Here is an 11,419-nt window from a genome sequence, read left to right as displayed (position 1 = left end):
CCTTTCAAGCTCCTTGTACTGGATAACGTAGGGCCAAGGACGTTTCCCTCGTGGTAAGCACACAGGTTCCCCAGTCGGGTCTATTTCCATTTGCAGCTTTCCTTCAAGGCACCTCTCGCCTTTGAAAACCTCCCCATATGCTTTTACAATTGTCTCCATTGTTCAGGAGACGCCTCCTTTTGCCTTTTACACTGCAGCTATACAATTCTGACAGCGTACCCTGAACAAAGCCACCGCTCTTGTGGCTGGATTCCCCACGAGGATCTGTGGTGCTTGCCATCTGTGACCCAGAAACCTCTTGGAGCCACCTGACAGAGAGCACAGGGAGTGCATAGGGTTTGACAGGGATCCCCTTGGTCAGATCCAGTTCACCAAAGAGAAGAAGGTGAGGTCTCCACCAGCAGCCAGTAGCCCACTGCTCATCAGAATCATTGCAAAAAGCTCTGCACTGCAAATTATATTCTCAAGGTCCCGGGAGGGAAGTTGCCAGGAGGTGACAGCCTTGGCCATGTTCCTTGCAGGCAGCGGGTAACAGACGCTTACCTCTCAGTCTGGCCATGATCCTGCTGTGTATTGTGTGCCTGCCAAGGGACGCCTGTTTGCTCACTGAGACAGATACCGGGGATATCTACAAGAGAGAAAATCGACAGGAACCAGGAGGGGTGGGGTGTCCTGCTTGTGACTGAGATCAAAGGCTTAGTCTGAGATGGAAAGAAACAAACAGGATCCTTCACCAAGGGGGCAAGCTGCCAGCGTGTTGTCTCATGAAAGAGGGGTCATATAAATGTATCTCAGTGCAATGCCTGCAAAGGCCAGGGCTTCGGGGGGCGTAGTCGGAGTTCCCTGGATCACGCCTCCAGCCGCTGCCCTGCACAGAACTCACAGCTCAGCCCTGCCACCGCGGTTCCCTAGCAAAGCGTGAGGCTGAGCGCAGGTCGAGGTGGCCAGGTGGAGCTTCAGTAAACCCCACACACTGCTCTGCCCACATGGGCGAGCCGCTTCCAGCCCAATTCCCCCATTCCACTGGTGTCCTGCCATCACAGACCCTCTGGGGAACATGGGCCCTCTGACTCCAGTTCCACACTCTGCAGGCATGGCACAGGCACGGTCATGTCCCATTGGACTATTGCTCTTCCAGGGTGTCCTGCCTGCTGCAGTCGCCAGCATCTGATGTTCCACATAAAGGTGAAACGCACCTCGGCAGCTGCACAGCACCACACCAGCTTCCTTTAGGTAATTGCGGAGATGGTGCATTGCTGGGAAAACACAGGGTATTGCATCCACCTGCAGCTCAGTGAGTCCCATTAGATATGGTGTTATTATGGGACATCTCAGAGAATAGAAATGCTAATAGCCAGGGTGCAAATTGTGTGTTACAGTATCACGGGGCCAGTGCCTTGCACACTGGGCAACTATGTGGTTCTGACTTACATACCAAAGAGGCAGAAAGCACATTATCTACCTGTCACCCAAATATCCCAATGGCTTTCTGTCACAGAGTCACCGGGCGATGCTCTGGAACTGCTCCCCACCAAGCCAGTCAGGACTTTGGGGAGCCTCCTCTCCCTTGGAGCAGACTTATTCAGGGCAAGAAGCTCACACGTCTTCACCTCCTGGGTCTCTCCTTGGAGCATTCAGCATCCTCTGCCCCTCCGTGCGCTTCTCACAGCGAGCCCACCCAGGCAAGGTCCTGGGGAAGCCACAGGGTCCTGCACCCTCACTTTGCAGTCAGACGTGACTCAGCCAGCCAGTAAAACAGAGGTTTATTAGATGACAGGAACAGGGTCTAAAACAGAGCTTGTAGATACAGCGAACCGGACCCCTCAGCCGCGTCCATTCTGGGGGGCAGTGAGCCAGACCCCCCACATCTGCCCTCCACTCCTCGACCCCAGCCAGCTCCAGACTAACAGCCTCCCCCTCAACCCCTCCTCTCTGCTCAGCTCCTTTCCCGAGACATGAGGTCACTTGATCTCTTTGTCTCCAACACCTTCAGCTGGCACATTTGCGGGGGGGGGGGGGGGCCCAGGCCATCAGTTGGTAGGAGACAGAGTGCCAGGCATTTAGGTGCACTGGCCCGTTGCTCTGCCAGATACTTAAGAACTGCCATGGAGACACTGAGGCACCAACACAGTATTCAGAGAAAACATTAAGAACATTCCCAGTTCATCACACTCTCAATCCTTAAAACAACACAGATAGCGAGTTGTTGCCAAACACAAGAAGCCTGTGACTGGCTTCTAATGCTGCAGGACTGTGCCCTCCCAGAGAAGGGCCTTTGGGGGACTGTAAAAGCAGCAAAGAGTCCTGTGGCACCTTATAGACTAACAGACATATTGGAGCATGAGCTTTTGTGGTGAATACCCACTTTGTCGGATGCGCCAAATGCAGCCCTGCTTGGTGTAAGTGTGCGCCACGTCATTGAAATCAGTGAGTCACATCTGCTCAGGGCTGAATTTGGCCCAGTGTCTTTGTTTGATGCATTGCTAACTTGTGAAAGTTCCCTGGAACAGGGAAGAGAAATTGGATTTAGGTTCCAGGTTATGGAAATGATTGCCTAATTATTACCATCAGTCCCTGAATTCCTCTACCATTTGTCATACAACATACCTGATGGACAGTTTAGGCCTGTATAGGAACTTAGACAGATGTCACTTCCCCCAGGCGCTATATGCAGCCATGTCTGGGTTAGAAATCTGTACAACTTTCTAGTCACCAGTGACACGGCACAACAAATATTTGATTCATCTGAAAATCCAGGCAGGGATTTAGGGAGCCAGACTGTGATTTCCTGCATTGGAATCTGGCCAAGAAACCAAGGCAAACACTCCCGCTCTTGAGAAAAGGGTCCAGGGACCTCTAGGGATGGAGCATGGGTTCTGAACTTTCTCAGAAGCTAGAGGATCACCAGTGCCACTGCCTGCAGCACCTGGGTTTCTCTAAGCGTTGACCTGGCCTGGTCATGCTTAGCTCTGAGATCTAACATCATGCCTCAGTAGTGTGGCTTGGGGCTGTGCAGTCTCAGTACATTGAAACCTGATCACTGTGTGCTATTGCTGGGGTAGTTTGATATTTCAGATCAGTAGCTGGGTTTGTCCAGAGTGAGTTGTTATTTGCTGCAGTTCTCACCTCCCAGGGCACCAGCCACCTATATGGAGCAATCAACTCAGTGGTGTTTTCAGTCTAACAAGGATTAATAACAACAATGCAGGATAAACAACTGGCTGTTTGGGATGAAAGCCATAAAGCTGCAAGGTGTGGAATACTGGAAATGCAATAGAAGAAGGTGGATCACTCAGTGCTGGCATCAGAATTGAGCCACAGCGAGCAAACCTGTACTTAAAACCTGCTTCTTGCAAGGAGCCTTCCCACACAGATTTCCTCAGCAGCCTCCCACCCCGAATTGCTGCCTCTCTCACTGTGCCTGACTGGAAGCACTCTGAGGCAGGGATCTTGTCTTTCTAGGTTTCATGTGAAGAGCCACATACTGGTTCAGAGGTAGAGAAATAATGTCCAGTTCCAACCAATTCCTCCTGCAAACCTTGCTCCTCGGGGTTCGGGGGAATAAGGACTATTGCCCGGCCAAGCTGCAGCTTTCAAACTTCAGCCATTTCTGGGCTTGGTATCTCATCTGCTCCTCGTACCTGGTGCATTTGTGTCCTGTGCAGGCTGATCGTGAGGACCTCCTGACACGCTTCACTCCTATCATTCTCTCACCCGCCCTCCTGTTGGCCAGTTAATTGAATGGGAAGGTTCTCTCATTCTGCCCTGGGTATATCCGACATCACCAATTTTCTGCAGTTGCCCATGTCCCTAGGCATTGGTGGATCTCAGTCCCTCCACTTTCCTCCTTACGTTTCTTTACTTTATCTTCCAAGGCAATTTCTAAACATGACAAGGCCCTGTTCATATCCTTATTCTGTGTGGGCAGGGACAGAGATCTGGAGCTGGCTCCTTAGAACATGGAATTAGGCTAAAATATGGGAGGTCCTTATAGCTGCTTCCTCCCACACTGGAACCAGCTCCACCTGGGTGTGACTTTAAATTGCAGCTGGCTCAGCTCTGGGCACTCAGACCCAGCTCTTGGCAGCACCATGAAGTCAGGGGGCCTCTTTCTTCTCCTGGGGCTCTTTACCTTCTGGACAGCGCTACAGGGTGCACCAACAAAAAGTGAGTACAGGCAGAGATGGGATGAGGGCATGGAGGGGAGACCTGGCATGGAGGGGCAGGGGCAGTGGGTGCTTGGAAATACCTGACACCTCAGTTGGTTTGTCTCATCAGTGGCCTGACGCAGGGACCAGTAGAAACATCTCTGTTGTCAGAGCCACTGGCACAGGGATGGGACTGACCAGAGCAAAGACAGGGTGAGGGGATAAGATTCCCTCGGAGCAGCAGACAGGATTACAGACCAGCTGGACTGGCCGCACACTGCGAGTTCCTGAGATGCTGAGTGACAGGCACCGAGGGCCAGGCATCCGAGGGCTCAGGCTGGCAGGCTCTGGACTGTTGTAGCTGGAGCCTTTTATTATCAATATAAGAATATGCAGGTACCCAAACTCTGCACCACAGCATCAGCGAGGGGGAACAGGGTTGTCTGAGGTTGAGGAACCCAGGTGCAGATGGGGAGACAAGAAGGGAGGCTCTACCCATGGTACTTCATGTGGGTCCACAAGGCTGTTTCTGCTCTGAACTCTTTCTCATCTCAAACGTGAAACTTGGCAGGGAAGCCCATCAGGAACAGCCTTTTATGGGCTGCTGGGTGCTCCTGATTGCTCAGGACACACAGACCTGCTTTCAGCATGCTCTCTTCTTGGCAGGGTTTGTTAACACAGAGCAAGGCTTCAAGCCCATCTTGTTTGTTAGGCCAGGTGGAAGTCCAGCCCGTAATCTCCCCACCCCACCAGGTTTGATGACCCTTAATATGTTGCCTTGTAATGGTGGATCCATAGCGCCATCCTCTGCTTCTCTGAATAACCTTTCCCAACAATATCTTCCCGGGCTGCTCAGAACTCAGACATGTCACTGAGGCCGGCTGCCAGGCTGATATACTGGTTGCCTGAAGGACGAGCTGGTTTTTCAGGAGGAAGGCTGACCTGTCTCGGGTTATTGAGTGGGGGTTGTTGTGTTTGTAGGCTGAGCTGACGTTAATGCCACTGGTCAGTGGAGCTGGAGGTGTAATTTCCATCTCGGGTAGATGTACCCGCGCTAGCGCTGACTGAGCTCAGGTGCTGAAAATAGCAGTGTAGCTGAGGCTGTCTGGGCAGCGGGCCAGCTGCAACCCCCTACATGAAGGGATGTAGAAATTCCCATCCAAGAGAGACACTCTGGTGGCAGTGCCCTTTGGAATCCATCCTTTCCAAGAGACCAAAACCCGTCTTCCCCACAGCCCTTTCCCTGGTCACCTTAATCTGGACTGTCCATGGTTCCTGACTCACTGAATGCTAGCTTTTAAAGTCCCTTCAGGACAAGAGGAAATAAACTCCATGGCCCACTGACCACTGAGACTTCTGTCCACATCCCACTATGGCAATGGATTCTCACTGGAGAGCGAGGTGTAAGCAGGGGAATGGTCCCGCTATTGTGGGGAACTTTCCTGGCGTATGCACTACCCCGGTGAAATGGGCTAGTGAACGGATTTGAGTCCTCGCACCTACTCCCTTCATCTGCAGGCCGGCCTGCCCTTGAGGACTCCCCTTCCTCCCTCCTCGTAGCCCTGACATGGCTGGGCCCAGGATTCCTGGGGGGCTCGACTCCCAACCTTGTCGGGGTCACATAGGACATGGGTTAGGATGTCCCCACTCTGGGGCACTGTCTCTGCACCAGACACTTCCTTGCCCCACTGCTCACAGCAGAGTTTAGAACAAATGCGATTTGTTAACCTGCAACTAATGAGAACACAGGAAAAGGGGAAGGTGAGAAGGAAACATGTCAGCTCTCCGGGGGCCTGGGGCACCACACCCAGCCATCTCGGGGGTGCAGGGACATTCCCAGCCTGCTCCTTGCAGGGCCCACAACCCTGCCCAGGCCCTGGCTGCGCTGCCATGACACCGGGGCTCACACCCTGCTCTGGCGGTGCCCACACACCTGCAGGGGCTAGGGGACAGGGCCCATCCCCCCAGCGTCGCTCCCATCAGGATCATCTCATGAACCCCTCCCAGCCTGGCCTGCAAGGCCTTGTGCCTGGGGCCTCCCTGCGCTGGGCCTGGGGCCCCTGGACTCCCCAGCCGCTCACATGCCCAGCTCTGCAAGGCCCCAGCCCCACTCACATCGTGCCTCCATCTCAGCTCCTGGGGCTGCTCCTCTGGCCCTGCTCCCAGGCCAGCCAGGCTCCTGCTCTCCCCTTAACTCTGCCCCTCGGGCCCAGCAGCTCCACCTCACATGGGACCCCCACACTCCTGGCTTCCTCATTGGCCTACCTGCCCTGTCAATCAGCCTGACCTGGAGTATTGGTATCCTGGCCCTGGGGACTGTCAGTCTCAGGGTCCTGATTTCTCGTTGGCCCGTCCCCTTTCTTTTGGCCCTGGGAGAGGGCCACTGAACAACCCCCTCTAGTGTCAGGGTGGGGCCAGCAACCCCTGACCCAGCATTATCCTGCTTTGTGTCTTAGGTCTGGGAACATGAGGTTTTCTATGGGCTGAGTACACGCTACCCCAGCTGGCCTGTGTGGGGCAATGGCTGGCTTGCAGCAGAGCTGTCTAGTGAAGGAAATGTCCTGGCCTGGAGCAGGGCCTCGGGGCTGAGAATAGGGAGGCAGAGGTCTATCATCAGTGATCTTTTGGCCCATTTCTTCAGGATCCTCTCTCATTCCACATGGAGTTGTTATTTGGCTGCCATGTGACACCTGTGAGACTCACGATTGCATGGCTCCTTCGTGGGGATGAATCAGTGACAGGAATGTTCCACAGGGTGCCAGTGCAGCAGTAACAGGGGTGTGGTCACGAATACATGGCAGTTACGCCTAGGCAGTGTTCAGGGGACAAGAAGTACCTGTTACATAGCTGCCTAGCGTGAGTGCCTTCATGATAATCTATTCCGTGTTGAGAAATGATCTGGACAAGAAACCTCATGCAGACACTGAACGTGGGAGACTGGCTGGATCTACGAGAGCCATCACCTTTGAGACTTCTTAGTGACGTGCAGGATGATATGAGCACTACGCATGGTCAGACGTGGAATCCCATCGCCACTGATTGTCACTGTCTTCCAGATGAGTCTCAACCCACTCTCCCAGCTGCAGCATGCATCTCCCCTTGCCAGCAGCACAGCAGTTCTTGGTCAGTCATATCTGAATCTTGCAGAAGGAGAGACACTACGTTCTGTGTCAGAATCTCTAGTCTGTCCTACCCTACCGTCGGAGGCCAGGAATGCTGGTGTAACCCTTCTTCCCCTCTGAGTTGGCAGCAACAAGGGCCGGATTCAGTATCCAGGGGTTCCGTTTCAGTAACACAATGCATAACCGCCTCGAGCCCCCACCCAGTGACCTGGGACACTCACATACCACACCCCCCTGGGCGCCTCTAGGAGGCAATACTTCCCCTCTCGCAAGCACGGAGTCTGAGTGTAGCAAAATCTTTTTAATAGAGGAAGGAAACAATGCAGCATCCCACTGGAGAAACACCACAAACAGGATTATAACACAAACCATAAACAAAACCCACCCCCAGGTACGTTTGGCAATGTCCTTTCCCCCTTAGGGTCTTAAGCCCAATCACCCCAAAGTCCAACAACCAGAAAGTCTCCGGTCAGTGCCACCCCAGAATTCAAAAGTTTATCTGAAGAGTTTTACCCCCCCAGCCTGGGTGGAAATGGGGGGGAGTCCACACAAGGTGTTAAGGGGCACCTTACATGGGCCAGGGCCAACTGCTCCACCTCTCCGTGGAGTTATGCTGCAGCCTTCACCACGACCAGCTCCACCACACCAGCTGTGGCGCTCGTCCAGCCGTCCCTGCAAACCACTTCACTCCGCTCACTGTTCCATGGGCTGCTCCAACATGCTGCAAACTGCTCCACTCTGCCACCTGCTTAATGATAGGTCTTCAGGCTCCCCCACTAGGTAACACAGCACTCAGTGATTTCAGCTTTTAGTAGGGGAGCCCTGGTGCTGGGGCACCATTAGCCCAACATGAATTCAGCTCAGCCAGCCAGCCAGCCAGCCCTGGTCCCCAACCTCTCTCAATTCACTGGGTATTGGAACCCATGTCCCTTGTTTAGCAAGTGTCACTTATAGACTCATAGACTCTAGGACTGGAAGGGACCTCGAGAGGTCATCAAGTCCAGTCCCCTGCCCTCATGGCAGGACCAAATACTGTCTAGACCATCCCTGATAGACATTTATCTAACATTTATGACAGAGATGTCTCAATATCTTAAGTGATATTGAGACATCTCTGTCATAAAGCAGTCTCATAGTTCCTCATTTACATAATCAGGTGGCAACACTTTATTTATCCTGCCCCAATAACACAGAAATTGGGGATCCCAGAGCTGTCAAAATAACCATCCCAGGCTGCATTGGGCTATGCTGGGCGTGCCCATGCAAATATCTGAGAATTCACACTTTTTCTGAAATTCTTTCCACATTTCCCATAATTCACCACCAGATGTCAGGGTAGAGGGCATCCTGACTCTGCTTACACTGGGATTTCATGATGTCCTGCCTGGCCCCCTTTCTGAGCAGTGGGCAGACTTGGAGCAGAGAATGAGAAGTGAGAGGAGGGGTAGGTGCGAAAAGAGGACGCGGGGCTGAATTCAAACCTTCTCTATAAGTGTCACTGCAGGCCAGAGCAGGGCCAGCAGGTTTGTATAAGTTTTGATGGTGCCCAGAATGGGTCCCAGTCCCATCCCCCCCACCAGCTTAAGGCTCTGGGAGGGAGTTTGGGTGCTGGAGGGGTTTGGGAGGGAATTTGGGTGTGGGAGGGGTGCGGGCTCTGAGAGGGAGCTTGGATGAGGGCTCTGGGCTGGGGCAGAGATGCAGGAGAAGGTGAGGGGTCCGGGGCTTACATTGGGCTGCTCCCAAAAGCAACCCGCACACCCCTCTGGCAGCGACTCCTAGGCGGGGGGACCAGGGGGTCTCTGCTCACCCCTACCCACAGGCACTGCTCCTGCAGCTTCCACTGCCCACAGATCCTGGCCAAAGGAAGCTGTGGAATTGGTGCTGGGCGCGAGGGCAGCACACGGAGACCCCCCAGGGCCACAGGGATGTGTGGGCTGCTTCTGCGAGTGGGAAGGAGTGAGAACAGGCAGGAAGCCGCCTTAGCCTCGCTGCCCTGCCAGTGGCGGCAGCCGTAGTCAGGGCCCCACGGACCCTTTAAAATCACCTGGGGGTGGCAGGTGGGGCCGGAAGGCGCGTGGGGGCAGCAGGAGGGGCTGGGGGAGAGACCTGGCCCTGAACATTGGTGGAGTCAGGCCCCTGGGCCCAGGGCCGCTGAGAGCAGCTTTGGGCCCCGGTGAAAAAGTTTTTTCAGGCCCCCCAGCAAGGATGGACCAGGCTGACGAAGCCGAGGAAGCTGGGCCCAGTAATTTGTACCGGCTTCCCCCCGCCCTCATCGGCCCTGCCTGGGCCTTGAATATTCCTGGAGCGTGGGCACCACAGACCCATATAACTCGCCACCCCTGGGCCAGTGGACATTTTAAAAAGAGTGAGCCTTTTGCTTCTTATTCCTGGAGAGTTTGGAGAGTTTTGTAACTGTTAACAGCATTTGTAGTTATACTTGCTGAGATCAGAAAATCAAATCTCATGCTTAAAGACAGGAGCTCATCACTATGCTGTCAGGAGGGGATTTTACTCCAAGAAACAACAATGCACAATTTGTCAGGAGAACTATGCAGGAGGGGTTCTCCCGTTCTCAGATACATCAGATATTGGCCACTGATGGAGGTGGGATATTGGTCTAGAGACAGATCAAGGGATCCTGAGTGCCAGTGAGACTAGCTTTTGACGTTTTTCTATGTGCCTGTAGGAGGAGTGGGATGCTGGTAGTGGAATGGGTTTTGGTGCCAGCTGGGAATGGCAGTAGGTGAATTACAAACGGGTCAGATGCTTGGGCCTCTTTTCGTTTCCTTTGAAGCAGTTCAGCCACCTGCTAAGAAAGGTCTTCCTAGCTCGCACAGAAGGCAGGAGGAGAAAAGATCCCTGACATCCAGGAAGTCTTGTTGGGCTGCAAGGATCTGATCCCCTTGTGCCAGCCAAGAAACAACCTGCCTCCATGAGCTCAGCGCATTGATGCCACGAGCACTGCACATCCTGAAGGAGACTCAAGCAAAGACCTGGGAGTTTGATGCTTGTTCTTCCCGGCTAATGAAAAAGGGCCACAAGTAACTGGTGCCTTTCCTGACTGAAACAGCTTTACTGAAGAAATCTTCCCTCCCTCCTTCAAACTCCCAAGAGTCCAGCCAACAATGAAGAAATCCACCTCCCGGGGTGACCCCTAGTTTGTATGTTCTGTAAAAGGGTAAAGAACACTCCACTTTCTCCACCCCAGTCATGATTTTATAGATCTCTATCACAGCCCCCTTGAGTCGTCTCTTCTCCAAGCTGAACAGACCCAGTCTTTTTACTGTGTCCTCATACGGAAGCTGTTCCACACTGAATCTAACCATTTTTGTAGTTTCTCTGGACTTTTCCCAATTCTCATATATCTTTTGGGAGATGGGGCTGTCACGGAGTGTGGGGGAGTCCAGCCCTGCACCCCTCTTCCTGGGACCCACAGTGACTCTCGGCCAGCCAGTAAAACAGAAGGTTTATTGGACAACAGGAACACCGGTTACAGCAGAGCTTGCAGGCACAGTCAGGACCCCTCCACCGAGTCCTTCTGGGCTTTCAGGGTGCTTGGATCCTAGCTAGGATACCCTGAATTCCGCCCACCCAGCCCCAAGCCCAAACTCAAACTGCTTCCCTCCTGCCACTCCCTTCCTTTGTCCCCTTCCCGGGCAAAGGTGTTGACCTTTCCCCTCCCTTACCTAGCTCAGGTTACAGGCTCTGGCATCGTCCATCCCCTAAAGTCCTCCCCTGCTCTCCCACTCCCCACACAGACAGTCCCTACTGCATCACAGGGGCAACCAGAGCTGCACGCAGCATTTTAGGTGTGGGCCAACCATGACTTTATATAGAGGCAATATGATATTTTCTGTCTTATTATTGTGACAAAGTCCCTCCTTTGCCTTGGTGGGTCCTGCGCTTATTGGCGGATTTGCTTGCCTCAGAGATTCATGGCAGCCCTCAGTTTGGCCACTTTTGCTAGTGGCTCAAACCTGCCATCCACTCAGCTAACCTCATCCTTGGCCAGCATGGGGGAAAGTGAGTACAATCCGTGCAGTCTGTGTCCCACCTAGTGGGTCGGGAACAGACCAGATCCCATTCCAATTTAGACCTTTCCTTCTGATGTTTCTCACAGACCAAGTCAGCTCCTCCTGTGTCCAGTCA

This window comes from Gopherus flavomarginatus, chromosome 11, assembly GCF_025201925.1.
Source record: "Gopherus flavomarginatus isolate rGopFla2 chromosome 11, rGopFla2.mat.asm, whole genome shotgun sequence".
NCBI lineage: Eukaryota > Metazoa > Chordata > Testudines > Testudinidae > Gopherus > Gopherus flavomarginatus.
The sequence above is the reverse complement of the archived record's forward strand: the minus strand, read 5'-3'. Positions refer to the sequence as shown.